The sequence below is a fragment of the Ambystoma mexicanum genome, chromosome 5p (genome assembly GCF_040938575.1).
Source record: "Ambystoma mexicanum isolate Mex_15411 chromosome 5p, UKY_AmexF1_1, whole genome shotgun sequence".
NCBI lineage: Eukaryota > Metazoa > Chordata > Amphibia > Caudata > Ambystomatidae > Ambystoma > Ambystoma mexicanum.
In genome coordinates this window covers 1,032,425,966-1,032,441,141 of record NC_090930.1, presented here as the reverse complement: position 1 = coordinate 1,032,441,141, position 15,176 = coordinate 1,032,425,966, and positions in this window count along the sequence as shown.

The following is a 15,176-nucleotide window of genomic DNA, read 5'->3' as shown; positions in this document are numbered from 1 at the left end:
ACTTCATTTTTACGGTTGACACAGGTGCACAAAATCATGCACCAGTGAGGGAGATTTCCACTATCGGGCCAAACTCTTGACATGCATGGCTTCTCTGGGGCTGTCTACACGGTTCCATACACTGAAGAGGTTAACATCAAAATAGGGGGAAGGTGGTGCAAGCCCCCCTGCTATATTCCGAAAGTTCACCACTGATATGATATGATATGATATGGCAATTGTAACGCGCCTATACACAGGTGTTTCAAGGCGCGACGAGGCAGGGAGGGGAGGAACAAGGGGAGACAGACAACGATCCTACTAGGCCAGGTGTCATTCAGATCGCGCAAGTGCAGAGGTGGGGGAGGGGGAAAAGTGCAAGGGGAAGGGGAGGGGGGAAGTGCAGTACAAGGTAAGTGGCGTAAAGTAATAAATAAATAGGGCCAGCTGGTGGCAAGTGCAAGGTAAGTGCAGAACAAGTGCTGGGAAAGGGGGGGGGGGCTGTAGGAATACAGAGACAGTCCCGCAGTGCAGAGGGGTTCCAGTGCATCAGTGCAAGTGGAGAGTGGCTGGGCCCAGGACCGAGGCCGTTAAGAGTGGTCCAGTTGCAGAATCAGTGCAGTTTCAGTGAAGAATATTAGCTGTTCAGCAGGGGAGAGGGAGAGAGAGAGCAGAAGCAAAGAGGAAGGTTTTGAGGTGCTTTCGGAACCGGAGATGGTTCTCCTCAAGTTTCAGGGAGGCAGGAAGGCTGTTCCAGAGGGAGGCCCCTGCCGCGGAGAGAGATCTACCCCCAGCTCGTTGCTTCGAGAAGCGGCTGACCCTGAGGGAGTTGGAGGCGGATGAGCGAAGGGCTCGGGAAGGAAGATATTTGGGAAGAGAGAGTTGAAGGTATTTAGGACCCAGGCCCCAGAAGGCCTTGTGGACAATGCAGAGGGTTTTGAACTTTATCCTCGCAGCCACTGGGAGCCAGTGTAGAGATTTCAGTCCTGGAGAGATACGGTCCCTGGGCTTGAGGCCAAGGACAAGTCTCGCAGTTCTGTTCTGGATGAGTTGCAGAGGGCGGAGAGTGGAGGCAGGCAGATTAAGATAGAGGCTGTTACAGTAATCCAGCTTCGAGAGAACCAGGGCTCGGGAGACAGTGAGCTTCTGGGGGAAGGAGAGGAAGGGATGAATACCTCTGAGGAGGTGCAGCTGGTAGTGTGACTTCTTAGCGACGTCAGAAATATGAGGAGAGAAGGAGAGTGTGGAGTCGAAGATGACCCCAAGGTTTTTTGCCTTGCAGGTAGGAGCAGGGAGGGGGCCAAGGGAGGCAGGCCAGAGAGCTGCAGGGAAGGAGGGAGTGGGTGTACCGATGAGTAGAATCTCAGTCTTACTGGCATTAAGGCAGAGGTCATTGGCGGCACACCATTCCTGGATAGCAGACAGTCAACTGAACTTGTTGGGCAGGGATCTGCTCAGCAAACTCAACATGACAATCTCTTTTACAAACAGTGGCATAGTTTGCACCATGCCAGGGATGTGCACCACAAGGGCAATGTTGATAATCCATGCAATGGGAGGAGAAGTGGTGGGTCGTGGGATTCCCAGAGGCACGGACATGTTCATGTATGAAATAACCGTGCTTGTGGAGGCGGTGCCTCAAATAGGCAGAGGATGTTGGCAAGTGCCCACAGATTTCATATTTCGCCCTGTGGTGTCCCCCGAGTTGGCGGCAGTTACGATACTGTCTCTAGATTTGCAAGGTTTGGTGATTTCTGCAAAAAGGATTGTTCTGATAGGGGCTGACCAGGACGGGTGCGAGTGGCGTGCAGTACTTTGCATTGACCCCACACTGCTTTTGAAGGAGTTGACTGATGCAGAATTTTTAGAGGACAAGCCAGATGATAGAGAAAAAGTGCTACTGATCTGTATCCCCTGTGAAATAATGCTGCAGTACCGGAAGTTCCAATGTCCCCTGGTGACCCTTGCGGCCCTGTCCAAGTACGTTGAGGCAGATCTAGAGCAGGTGCCCGAGAGACTGTGGACCACTAATCCCCATGACATAGGGCTCGTACAGGGGGTGACTCCAGTACACATAACATTGAAACCAGGAGCCGTACTACCCAAAGTAAAACAATATCCACTCTCCAGGGAGGCGGAGGAGGGAATAATGGAATACCATCAGTGCCCTACTCACCCAAGGGATAATTGTATTATCTACCTCCCCATGTAACATGGCTATATATATCCTGTAAAAAAGGTCACAGGGGACAATTGGAGAATGATCCAGGATTTGCGCCCCCTAAATGATGTGGTGCCACAAGGGTTTCCTGTGGTTCCCAACCCTACCTCGATCTAGTGTAGCATTCCCAGATAAGCAACCCATTTCATGGTAAAGGACCTCAAAAATGCATTATCTGGATACCATTACACCCAGATTTACAGTACCTCACCGCTTTTACACATGGGCGGAGGAGGTTCGATCACACGAGATTACCTCAGGGGTACTGTTAGAGGCCCAGCATTTTCAACAGAATACTCCATGCAGATTTAGGTAACATCCAAGTGCCAGCACGATCATCCAGTAAATTGACTACCTGCTGGTGTGCAGTGACACTGAGCAACACTGCAGACACGGCTAAATTACAGCTCCTGGCTCGCAAGGGGTACAAGGTAAAATTGCAGTACTGTCTACAAGAGGTTTTATATCTATGACAGTTAATATCAGCAAATGGTAAATGTATAATCCCAGATCACGCTGCCTATGTGCGCCCTACTCCACTAAAGGAAATGCAGACGTTTCTAGGGTTGTGCAAGCATTGCAGGGCATGGATCCATGATTACACAGCATATACAAGGCTGCTTTTACAGGGCCTCAAAGAAGCACAAAAGACTGACAATAAAATAATATGGACTGAAGAAAGTTTTCAGAATTTCAATGACCTCAAAGAAGTGATTTCAACTGCCCCTGTGTTAGCAACCCCAGATTATACACAATAATTCTACTTATTCTCACACTCTAATAGCCAGCTCATGACTTCTGTGATGGCACAGAAAAGTACAATGGGCCACAAGCCTTTGGCCTATTACAGTGGCACGCTAGGCTCAGTGATACAAGGGCAGTACGCTTGTGAACAGGCACTTGCAGCAGCGCATATGGAATTGAGAAAAGTTCCACCATTGTGATGGATTGCTCCATTACACTCTACGTGGAACATCCAGTCTCAAAATCTACTCTAACTACCCAAAGAGCATTTGCATATGAGATAATTCTCTGAAGCACAAATATCCATAGTTTATGGTGTTAAACAGTGAATCCTGCAATGTTCATAACAGAAATGTGCACTGATGGGGATTTGGCCAGACACAACTGTGTAACGTACGGGGGGGAGGAGGATGACATTCCCAGGGCAAAAGACAGCCTACTTGAGGGGGGGGGTCTTCTTCGTCGATAGACCAGCGACAATTGACCAGGACACGGGCCTCCGACATATGGGCACAGCGGTAGTGCACCTAGTGGATGGTGAATACAAGACATTAATTCTACAAAGACTACTAATGCATTATTCAGCACAGGCAGCAGAACACATTGCACTTAGTGAAGTGCTGCAATCATCACAGGGGTGTCAAATGACCATTTATTCTGATTCGGCATACGTCACTTTGACAGTGTACTCCGGTCTTTCATAATAGAAAATGAGAGGCTTTAGGAGGGTGGATGGGTCCACAGTACAGCATGCCACATTATTAGACAAGCTAATTTTCACACTCTCACAGACTTCTGTAGTGGCGGTCATCAAATGTGGCGCCCACACTAACAACACTGATGCAGTGCCGCTCTGAAATGCTGCCGCAGACACTGCAGCCAAAATTGTAGCATATCTCCCTGTACCAATTTATGTTGTCACAACACCTGCCGCTAACCAGTCACCTGTCTCATACAATGCCCTGCCCATAGCGCAAATTATTGAATTATAATGAAGGGCCACAGAAGAGATAAAACAGTTGTGGGCCAAAAGAGGGTGCAAAGAGTCCCATACTGATTTATTGTGGAGACAGGAATGTACAGGAAAAGCAGTTATGCAACACAAACTGCTGATAATAGCGTTTGATTAGCTCCATCACCCCTCCCACAGCTCCAAACACCACATTGCTGCTGATATACAAGAGGACTGGTTTATTCCGAACATCCAAGAACACTTGACAAGTATGGTTATTAGATTCACCAAGTGTCAACGTTTCAATACAGGCATGACATTACGAACACTGAGAGGCACTTTGCCCGCCCCACTGGGATGTTCCCACGAGTTGCATATAGACTATGCAGACATGGGCAAGAGATGCGACGGGTCCCAGTATTTGATCGTGGTCGTCTGTCCCTTCTCACGGTGGGTGGAGGCGGGTCCTTGTGCACATCCGGATACCAAATGTGCGTCAACATTTCTGGTCTGCAAAGTATTCCCTCAGTGGGGCGTGTGTGATGTATTAAGGTCAGATAATGGCACACAGATTTTCAATGCGTTATTTAAGGAGATTACTGCACTACTTGGCATTAAACACCGGATGTGTACGATTTACCACCTCAAGGCCAACAGAGTTGTGGAGAGGATCAACAGACTCCTCAAACGTAAGCTGTCTAAGTTTTGTACCATGTTGAAGAAAAACTGGGTGCCTTGCTTACCATTGGCACTGTTTAGTTTGGGCACATGGCCCAGCAAAGACCACCATTTATCACCCCATGAGGTGGTAACTGGTCGCTGCATACACACACCCCTCTCTCCAATTAGAAGGGCATCAGGCGCCCATAAAACAGCAGCTGTTTTAGGTGACGAATTCAAACACTATTTAACAACCCTAATACGAGCACTGAAATGTATTTCCCAACAGATTAATCCACCGTGATCAGAAGACGTGCTAGGCGCCACAGCTGTCTACACGACTGACTCCCCACCCACTCAACCGCTGCTGCCAGGAGAACTCGTCAACATGCAGTCCTTTGTCTACAGGTGGAATAGCCCCAGGTTCAATGGCCCGTTTGAGGTAGTATACTCTACTCCTCTTGCGGTTAAAGTAAAGGAGCTCCGCTATTGGATTCACCTATCTGATGTTTGGAAGGCACCTTCGGACATTACCCCAGCACTCTAAAAGACTGGTAGTATACATCTACCTAATTTCAGTTTCCACTACCAACATACCAATTTGGATTTCCCCCCAAACCTGTGCACACGCACAGTGCTAAGAATGTTACATTTACACAGGAGGCACTTTCTTGCACCCTCCCACTGGTTCTTCTCTCTCTCTGTCTCTATCTCTCCCTCTCTCTTTCGTGTGCATACATTCTCTCTCTCTCTCTCTCTCTCTCTCCCTGTCTCTTTCTCTCTCTCTACCTCTCTTTTGTGAGCATTAACTTTGCCTTTCAGACAGTACAAGAAGATGGAACCAGCAGTCTTAAACAACGAATTATATGTTAGAAAGTAGCCTACTTGTAGTCTTGTAGTGTTAGAAAGTATTCTACTTGTAGTGTTATGTCCAGGTTTTCGCATTCTTACTTTTTTGCAATGCATTTTATAGCAGGTATTTCACTTATTCAATGTTTATTTTAGGGATATATTTAGGAGCTTCTTTTATAATAGGGTGACATATAAAAGAGGGGGTTTGGCGGTAAATGAAGACATTACAATTGCACTGTAAATAATAGATCAAACGCACACGGAAATGAAACAGAATATGTGTTTTGCCCAAGGCCCAACTTTACTCATCAACACGTCAATAATTCTGTTTATGATTAGAATTCACCCTCTCGCACTGGATTGGTAGAATTTATCATTAGGTCTTTACTGTTTTCCAGGTTTCCTAATGCTTTTCAGAACACAAACCTCACTGATGCTAATAATATTAATAGTCTTAATCATGGATATATAGGTGCACCCAAACGTACAAAGAAACAAGCACGGAGGGCGAAATACGATGCCTACCATGGGCTTGGTCTTGACGCCATAGAAGAAGTGCATCACCCAGAACTGTCCAATAGTTGGTATACAGACATGAGCTCGGTGGGGAGGAACAAAGTGAATGGAAGCTGCTATGTGTGTTTGTTAATAGTGCATGGGTCTGGGGAACCCAAGGTCCTACTGCCACAAGAAGTAGCAATTCTAGAAGCCCAGTGCCTAGTACATCTTGCGCTATGTAGATTCAGGGGCTCTTTCTAGGCACATTATGTGAGACTCGGATTTATCGATCCAGATTGCCTGCAATTCAACAAAAATACGCAAACAACAAATGGCAAGAAACAACAGTTAACTACATGGCAGAGGGTCTAATGCAGGTGTCTCCAAAAGGTTGATCGCGAGCGATGGGTGGTTCGCCTGAAGCTTTCCAGTCGCTCGCTGCCATCAAAGACGAAAATAAACACTGCTTTACTTGTAAATTATTAACATAACTGTTGTAAATTATTAACATAACTGCCTTTCTTAGCAAAAGAGGTCAAGCACACCAATAAACACCCTGACTGCCCAAGTCCAGCTCCTCCAATCAGAACGTTGCGCACAAAATCACTTATGATGGCTCATTAAGGGCTTAGTGGTTTTGTGCGTTACTTCCTGATGGGGGAGCATGGGCAGCCCAATCAGTGTGCAGGCAACTTCTCTCAGGAAGACATGTCTATCACTTCAGACAGAGTAAAGGGCCAATATGCTAAAAAAAAACTGGTTTAAATGGCTCACAAACGTGTCCCTTCACCTGGACTACAGCAGCACCTGCATCGCCTCACTCTGAGTGATCTCTTTACCTGTAGCCTATCTATGCTGTTGCCAGAGTCCATACTTGTATCCCAGCCTGTGCCTGCCTCCTTGCCTGTTGCCTTCATCAGCCAAAGGTAAGTAAAGCCGCCTCCAGGACCATGAGGGCTCTTTCCAATCAGGTAGAACACAGCCCTCATGGGCTTTGTTTTTCCCAAAGCAGCAGGGCCTAGTATGCAGAGCTTGCTTGGGAGTGCGTATGCCCAGGGCACCTGTGCAGTCCCTGCTGTAGAAAAAATGAGGACCATGAGGGCTCTTTTCAATCTGGTAGAACAGAGCCCTCATGGGCTTCGTTTCTCCCACAGCAGCATGGCCTAGTATGCAGAGCTTGCTTGGGAGTGTGTATGCCTGGTGCACCAGTGCAGTCCCTGCTGTAGGAAATATTAGGACCATGGGGGAAGAGCAGAGCCCTCATGGCCCACTCTTTTCTCACAGCAGGGATAGAGTTAATGCTAATGGTGCAATGCAACACTGTTCTGTTTTTTAGGAGTTTGTCAGCCTGCAAGGGAACATTCAGTTGAAAAGCAGACAATCCCACACCAATGTCTGGAGTCTAGTTGATTACAAAGAGTACAGTAACATTTGCACAGCGGCATTAAAATTTACTTCTCTTTTTGGTTCCACCTATCTCTGTGAATCTGCCTTTTCAGATATGAACTCCCTCAAATACCAATGTTGCACACGTCTGACAGATGAGCATCTGAGTGGCTCCATACGAGTTGCTGTTTCAAGCTACACACCAGATTACACAGCGCTGGTGGATGGCATGCAGTGTCAGTCTTGACATTGCATGTCCCGATCGGTTTCTGACATTTTTATGAGACAGCTAGTAATAAAAAATGTCTTAATATGACTGAATGCAGGTGTTTTTTCCTTTCTGTATCAAGAGAAAATGAACTGCCTAAAAACTATTGGTACAAATTCCCATGCCTTTGAACATCCCGACCCCGAATGCTCTCACTAGTAGCTCTCGACTATTGGCCCTCGACCACAAGTAGATCTTGCTAACGTAAAGGTTGGAGACCCCTGTCTAATGGGATATGAAGTATGGGTTCTGGCCCAAGTGGAAGTAGCATTTGCACCATTCTAAACTGAACACATCACAAAACTAACATGTATTGAAGCAATGTAGAAACCAGTGAAAGTGCATAGAGAAGAAACATGAACTTTGCTTTTATAGTGCCGGAACGATATTTGTAGGGACCAACGAACATTGCAATAAGACTTTGCTCATTCCTGATCTTAAGAAAGGCACGGCAGCAGTGATGGATTACTATTGGGTGTGCGGCCAACAAGCGTAATTGCACCTCCCACCATCATGGAGGGGCTATTGTTCGCTAGCAAAGCTGCACTCAGCCAAGCTTGTAAACAAGAAGTACATTTACAAGGGAGGGCCAAAAGCGACTTTTGCAGCAACCACCTTTCCAACCTCTGAAGAACAAACAAGAAACCCGCTGCCAGCACCTGAGTTCCACAGCTTCCCTGGAAAAGAGAAAAGTGAAACCCTACAAAGGAAGAAAAGAGCTATCTGTCCAAAGACTCATCAGACCTGCTCAATGAAATACCAGACGAATACAGACTTTTCAGCAAAGCACAGATTTTCTTCGCCTTAATGTTGCTGCCTGGTGTGCAAGCAGCGGCCAATGCCAAATGGCTGAAAATTGTCAGCTGGGAATGAATACAGCTGGAGAACAACACTGAGCAAGGGTTCACCGTCATCAAAGTGGAACTCTGCGCCTTGAGGCTAATGACAATGCAGATTCACTACGTTCTGGATATGCTCACTGCAATGGAAGGAGACGTGCGCAAAAAGATCGGGAATTCTTGTTGCACATTTGTGCGTCTCGAAGATGCTGAGAATGGCTCTCTCTCGCACACTGTCCAAGCTGTACACAACTTGGGAGTGCGTATGAAGAAGGAGGCTGGAATAAAGAGCTAAGATTGGTTCAATCTGACCTTCTTTGGGCACCATCCTGGCTGGGGGCGATTGTAAAAATGCTGGTGCCTGTCATCGTCTTCATATTGGTTTTCATTTGCATGTGCCAAATGGGACTACGATGTTGTGCCAAAGAAGTGCCCAATAGCGCAATGATGATGGTCTCAATTGGGGTAACATCCAAATCAGAGAGAGCGGTAATCAGACAGATGACCTGAACAAGCCCCATATGATAGAGATTGAGCATTGCTTACACCCCCTTCGCACAATCACCACACCCCCACCAGACCCCAAAAATTACACAGAGCACTGGGTTGATTTAGCTGGGTATGGGGGTTGTATTTACATAACATGCACCCCAGAGTATGCCCAGTCTGGAGCAAGTTTACGAGATGTTTGCAGAGCATGGGTTCCAAAGGACGGGTCGAAACATATCTGGAAGCTGAAAGGTTGGACAGGGTGCAGAGGTGGGAGGAGAATATATATTGGATCTTAGTTGCCAATGTCACTGCGGGGGAGTTTGATAATTTGGGATTAATGAAAGGGGGAATGTTGGGAAGGAGAGGGGGGTCTACCCACCCCCCTACGTGATACTGAATGATAAATAAAAGCTAGGAGAGCACACCCAGGGAGCAGGGATAAGGAGGTGCACATAGAGGAGGCTGCACGATCACCTTAGGGCATGCATTACAAGCTATATGGTAGATGAAAGATGTGGGTGTGAATGCCATCAAGGGAAATGGCAGCCATCTTGGAATTCAGGTCCAGGTGCAGCGAACAGCATTATCTGTGTCAGTATTAGATCCCTTAAATGAACGTGGACACCACCCCCACACTGGCCAGGTTTCAGAGATCCATAAAATCCTCCATTGTCCAAAATGTTACAAGCCCTGGGAAGAATGTACCTTGCAAGGTCATTAGAAGGGAGCAGAGCAGCTCTTGGCAATATCATCCCACGGAATAGATAGCAAGGCCCTCCTGACCCCAACAATCCCAAAATTAGAAATACAGCGTTGCAATGCTTTCATCCTGAAACCCCCGCATGCCACAGCATCATCCAAACCCAGACCATTGACCATAACACTTTTACACCCCTCGATCGATCATTGAGATCAGAAGGCAAGACTATCGCGCCTTCAGAAATGGGTCATGTGATTTGTGCAGCAAGGTGCAGGGTTGTATCAAATTATAGCCTAACACTAAGGTGGAAGACCTTGGGTCTTGCTGATCTGTCTGGGAGCGAGTGCAGCATGTGAGTTAGTGTGACCTCGGCTCTCCCCCTGTGCTCATCCCTGTATCTGCCAGGTGCATTGCTACAATGATAAAATAACATTGTTTTTGCAAGAAGCTAATAAATTGTTAAGCCAGCTTCACTGCGGATGACGAGCCAAGTAACACCCACGTGGACGAAGATGGACAGATAAAGACAGCACAATGGCCTTGCATCCCATATGGAGCAGGCCCTATATGTATAGGGCTCCTCCAATCAGTAGTGTAGAATTTTACTATATGTAATTACATCATCAGTGATGTTGTTTGTGCTTATAGTGTGCTGCAAATGCCTACAGAGGGCAGAATGTTCGGTGGTGGCAGAGTTCTTTGCTGATGCACTTCTATTTTAAAGAAATAAATACTTGTTATCCTTGCAAGCGCTTTATTGGGCCTTTTTCCCTAACAGGCTGTATTATTTCTGGTGTCAGCATGCAGGGGCGGGCCTTCACGTGGCTAAAATGGACTGCACCTGCCGCCAGTCTGGTTACGTTTTATGCCTTTGGCATGGAAACGTTTTTTATTACTGGCCATCATGGCTAAAGCAAACATCATATCATGTTTGCTTTAACATTGATGCCCAGTAACAAAATGCACCCCGACCCAGCATCCCAAAATTACAGCCTGCTCACCAGTACAGTGAGCGGGCCTCTGATTAGGGGTGTGGGGGTGCCAACAAATCAGTGGTCTGCTCAGATTCACCCAAATCAAAGGCCCACTCACCAGCATCATGAGTGAGTGGGCCTCTGATTTGGGGGCAAGGGAGAGGGCTGAGGGCTGGATTTTTTACAGATTCATACACATTTACTCTTGGGTATCCTGTTGTTTCCCCTGACAGTAATTACTTCTTGGTAATTTACCATGAAGTAATTACTTCGAAAGTTCATTGATAAAATATAGATATTTGTGGGTAGGGATAAAAAGGGTGTGTTGAGGGTTTAGGTAGGGGCATTAAGGAAGGGGAGGGGAGTCATGGGGGGACACCCCCCCAAATAAAAATGAGGAAAAAATGTCAAATTAATTACTGTCAGCAAAGTGACATGGAACCCACTCATGTGCCCATAACATACACTCGCTTATTCATGTGCACACCCAAACATACACTCAGACACGTAGCCAAGCACATATTCACATAAAACCTTTTTTTCTTAACTGCAGACCCGGTCCAGAATCCGGTCCGCAAGGTCCCTTGATGGATCTCCATTTCCCATGCAAGCAGGTACCCCCTGGAAGGTTCTATGTCATTTCATTGACGGGTGCAATTTCGATGGTTTTCTAACGAGTTGCTTTACTGAAAAAACTCATCAAAATTGCTTTTTTAAAATTTTTGGGGGGTTCCCCCACAAACCCCCCTCCTTTATTGTTTTTTTACCTATTCCAGACTGTAGAGACCGGAGGGGGGTGTCTGTACTTCTGCTGTCTTTATGGCAGAGGAGAGGCACAGAGGACCCCAGCCAAGATTCTCTATTATTGGTACGTGGTCAAGCAATCAAGGCCTAGCTTCTCAGGAGGTGATGCAGGCTGGTTCTTAAGTACAGTGTAGTCCCCAAGCACCCACAAAGGAATGCCGGCACACTGTATTAGTTAAAACACAGTCTTTATATCATTAATATTCAAGGTTATGTACAATATCACGATAACTCACTTTTTACTCGGTTATCTATAATGGCAAATATACAGTTCTACGTGGTATCACCGTTACTATTAGATCTCTTTAAAGTGCATCAACTGTATGGTTAAATGTCACGCAAATCAGTTCGTAAAGGAAACCAACAATAGATATAAGAGGAAAGCAGTTGGATAGAACAATTGGCAGAATACTGGCCCCGCTACCGAGACACAGTTCTGTGTGGAGATCCCCCCACCTGGGCAACCTGTAGAATAAAGATATCACAAGCCCAGTCCATATATGGTTCACAAAAGACTTTCCAATAGTTCCGAATCCCCAAAGTACCTGGCATTGTAGCGTTCCTTGTCGGGGAATCAACGGCCCTTCTTGAGTGCCCTTCCTTTAAGGCAGGAGTCACGGGTCGTCGAACGTCCGACGGAGAACAGGGTGAACTACGACGGTGAAGTAGCAGCTTCTTTCCTAGCGGTGCTCATCGACGGGGAAGCGTAAACGTCCTGCACGGAATAGGAGTGCGGGGCACCTCGTTGTCGATAGTTCTGGACCGCAAAGAGTTGAACTGTGGTTGAACCAGTTGAACTGTGGCCCAGCAAGGGCGTCCAGTCGTCGGCCTCTCTGTGGTCTTTGGATGGCGGGAAACCCACCAGCGGATACTCCTCAGCGCGTCGACGGTCGGGCCCTCTCCAGCGGGATAAAGCGGGCGACGATGCGGACGAGAGCGTTTTTGAATCAAGAGTTCTTAGGCAAATGGGAGCACGGTGGATCCGGTCCGCGACGGTGATCGTCGACAGTGGCGGACAACAGTCTGAGCGCTTCTCCTTGGGATTCCGCGGCAGTCTCCGTCTCGGGTCGGCAGCCTGTCAAAGATCTGTCTACCAGGGAGCTTTGGCAAAGATCAGCTGGTGCACAATGGTCCCTCGTAGCTCGGGAAGAGGGCGCCTTACCAGGTCCTCTCTGGGTCAGTCCTTGGAGACAGAGCAGCTTTCAGATTGATGAAGGAGAGCAACAGCAATTCTTCTCTTCCAGCAGGGCTTCAAGGGCAAGCGTCAGTTTCACTCCGGTTACTCTTCGTAGTTTGGACTTCAGCTCTGAACACGATTCCTAGCAGTGAGAGGTCCCCAGATATACTGTTGATCTCCCATTCCGCTGGGTCACACTCAAGCATCCAATCACTACAAAGGGCATTCAGCAGTCTGTCAGCCAATCAGGCGCACAGTGCATTCAGGCTGTTCTTCTCCATCTAGACACTCATAACACAGAATGTGGATTCAGACAAGTACCACGCCATTCAACACTACACATTGCATTCATAACTGTTTCGGGCAGGGCTGTCTCAGTCATTGTGTCAAACACTAGATACCAGACATCCACAACAAGAAGTGCATATTCGTCACACACTCCATTCACCCCGGTCCCACCCACAGGTGTACCCACAACATACGGTCGTTGGGAAGGCTCCAGCCAGTCTGGTCGGCACTTCCCCACACTACCATATATGGAACTTCCACCCAACAGCCACTCAGGGGGAAGAGACAGAGCCAAGGCGTCCCGGGACTTCGGGAAGATCAAGGTAACAGGCCATGGAAGGCAAGAGGCCACGGGGGCCATCTTGTCCTCATCAGGAATCTACCGATTCCAATGACAAGGCCTGGGCATCCCAAAATGGAGGACACTCAGGGCACCAGTCATTTCAGCACAGAGCTTCCACCAGCCCATACCCTGCTCTGTGGGCCACACACAGGTGCCCAAAAACACACACTAGGGGCACAGGGTTGTACCCCCAACCATTAGTGCCATAAGGGTATCCCATGGGTCTGTTCACCAAAACCAAAAGAGAGCGCTGCACCGCCAGCAGTCCCACATGAACTCCTGCATGGAAAACACAACAGAACACACGATAAACAGTAGTAAAGGACAAGGATATGAAGGCCCTGTCCCTCCGATGCATTTCCAGCATCACACCGACCCTCCCTCCCCCCTATATATTTAGATGAGTTTTTTCGGTAAAATGTACTTGTAAAAAGAACCATCGGAATCGCACCCGTCGATGAAATAACGTTATACCCCCTGGATCACACCCCAACAGCTCTGAGTGTTCAGGGAGTTGCAGGAGTGCATTCTCGCACATTCAGAGTTTCAGTACCTCTGCATACATTCCCAATGGGCCATGCAAGGCTGGGGAGCAACACGTCCCTGGCCTTGCATGCCCCATTAGGCATGCGTGCTGGGGTATGACCTGTAAAAGGGAAACCACTTTCACTTTGATAGTTCAAGCCAGTCCAGGAGCGCTCCCCTGAGCTGCTCACTTGTTGCGCTTAGTGATTTAACTGGGCTTGATGGCTCACCCAAAATGTGGAGGTCAACAACCCGTCACCCAGTATGGATAAGCCTCTCCTAGCAGATTGGTTGTACTTATATCCGGTACCATACACCAAAGTCCACGATGCCCAGCCTGGCTATACAGCCTGGTCTCAATATCAATGTGTATCTGTCCACAGGGCAGTTTCTACATAGAAAATATTGCACCCAGTGTGAAACACCAGAATACTCCCCACCTTGCTGTAGTACTGCTTCCTCACACTGCACTACATCTCCAACATCATTAAACCATTGCAATTTTAATAATGTTTTATTGACTTGTACTTAAAATGTATAAGTGGACAAAATAGTATACAACCATATCACAAACAGCAATTCATTTTGGGTAGCCTATGTTTAGGTTCATTATTGTCTAAATGGAGGTGTAGCTTTCTTCTGGGGAAGTGCCCTATCTTCTGGTCCTCACCCTTCTCCCACATAATGCTCCCTGTCAACTAGAACTGCTTAATCCCTCTGGGCACTGCAACGGAGGCTAAGTCTGGACACAACTTCCCTGCCCCTGACAACTTATCTTGATACAGCTACATTTCTTCGACCACTCTACATGGCTGTATGATTGTTCTTTTTGGTTTGATTCTTCTTGATTTCTCTTTCCGTCAGGTGTCATTGTAAATTCTTATGGATGTGATTCAAAGTTTTTCTCCTGTGTATGGGTGTCGTTGAGTCTTTCCTTTTCTTTCACTGCTTGATCTTCAGAACTGGTGGAAGTGTGACACGTTTTTGTCATCTGTTTGTAAGTGGAGGCAGCTGTGACCATGGACCCCTTATGGATCAGGTATATCTTTAGTTCGCTTTCGCATGCTGTTGGAACATCAGTTTTTTGCATATTTCAAATTCCTTGGCTCAAGTGTCTCTTTTTCTGTGATGTCTCAGCAGGGGTCATAGTAACTTGTACAGAGCCTGCTGGAGGAAAATATGTGCATTTTTTTTCGTTGTGGCCATAAAGCCTTCGGCCATCCCATTAGCCTGTGGCCACACAGGGATTGGCGGTTGAATTCCAGATGGGCGGCAAGCCTTCTGAAGCCTTGACCATTAAACTGCTGCTGACCGTCCGATTTGACCACCAATGGGATGCCCCACTCACTGATACCTTGTCAGTGGTTTGGGTCACAGTCTAACCCTTTGAATTGATAGATAGAAGAAACACATGGGATTTCTCTGACATGTTAAAGAGCCAAGAGCAGATGAGGCTGTTGTGAAATATGGTTAA